Genomic DNA, 1,803 nt, shown 5'->3' on the forward strand with positions numbered 1-1,803 from the left:
AGAGTGAACAAGATAACAAATACAAAACATGTTAGTATCAAACATTAAAGTTCATGTTAAGTTTAAACTATACTTATTCTTACACCATTAGTCTAACTTTTTCACCTTGACGTAATAAACTTAGCTAAACATAATGAAAGAGAGAAACATAAATAAACAAGATAAGAACATAAATAAAATAAAAGTTAACTAAGTAAAGGAAAGGTAATGAAAGGCATAAACAAAATATTAATGAAAGTAAAACTTAAGTATTACAAAAATACAAAGAGAGAAAGCAAGAGCATGATCTTGATCTAGAAACAAAGATGCCTAAATGCATGGCAAATGCCTCCATTTATAGGCCAAAATTAGGAACTATTGATTTGATGACTAATTGTTGTATGGCTGGCCAACTCTTGACTCGGTGACAATTCTTATCTTTTTATCTGCAAAAAAACATCATTGATAACATCACAATTTGAACCAGACATCTTGACACGATAAAAAATTGATGTCTTCTTCCAAGTGTAGGAGTGTCAAAATAATAAATAACCTATCAAGACCGGGGTTGAACTATAGGGAGGTTAATTGTATAAATTATAAATAATAATAATACAATAACAACAATAACAACAACAATAGTAACAATAATAATAATAATAATAATAATAATAAAGAAAAAGAAGAAGAAAAAGTTGATAAGAACTTTGCGATGAAAGATTAACGTAAGGATTAAACAATGATAACAATAAATATCAAGGTTAGAGGATCCACTAATGGTATGTCAAACAAGTATATTATAAACTCTTATTATGCAATTGAAAACCACACATAAAGGAGATTCCAATCAGATTATAAATTGTTAACATGATTGCATTAGTCATCTTATTCGATTAATGCTAATACTTGTAAATCTCATCAGGAATTTATGATTATAACTTATGTTAACAACAAATTAAGTTCCTTTCATAGCTCAGGTGTCGGTTATACCATACAGTATGGGCTATGAAAGTGCCAAGCATTTGTTGTACCCAGTGTTATACAACATAAATCTAGATTAGTCATTTAACAAGCAAAATATTAAAGAGTGAACAAGATAACAAATATAAAACATGATAGTATCAAACATTAAAGTCCATATTGAGTTTATATTATACTTATTCTTACACCATTAGTGTAACCTTTTCACCTTGACATAATAAACTTAGCTAAACATAATGAAAGAAAGAAAAATAAATAAACAAAATAAGAACATAAATAAGATAAAAGTTAACTAAGTAAAAGAAAAGAAATGTAAAACATAAACTTGATATTAATGAAAGCAAAACATAAGCAATATAAAAAATACAAAGAGAGAAAAGAAAAACATGATCTTAATCTGGAAACCAAGATGCCTAAATACATGGCAAATGCCTCTTTTACAGGCCAAAATTAGAAACTATTGAATTGATGACTAATTGATGAGTGGGTGGCCAACTCTTTACTTGGTGACAATCCTTATTTTCTCTTGTCTGCCCAAAACATCATTGATAACATCAGAATTGGAACCACTTGAAAACATGAAAGCTGTAGGAAATTGTCTCAGCTTTTCAGAAAAAAAAATAGAGTCATTTGGACTTCTAGAACTTCAGATATGGTCCAAACACTAAACAATGTTTGGGCTGTAGGACAGATTCAGACTTCTTTGTTGTTGCTATAATTTGGACTTGGAAATGGCCTTTTTAAATCTTGGACTCCATATGAAAGTTGTAGGCTTATGTCTTACCTTTTCATCCATGTAAAGTAGACCTAAATCCAAAATCTATAGCTCGAGATATAACTCAA

The sequence above is a fragment of the Populus euphratica genome, unplaced genomic scaffold (genome assembly GCF_000495115.2).
Source record: "Populus euphratica unplaced genomic scaffold, PopEup_1.0 scaffold1003.1, whole genome shotgun sequence".
Lineage (NCBI taxonomy): Eukaryota > Viridiplantae > Streptophyta > Magnoliopsida > Malpighiales > Salicaceae > Populus > Populus euphratica.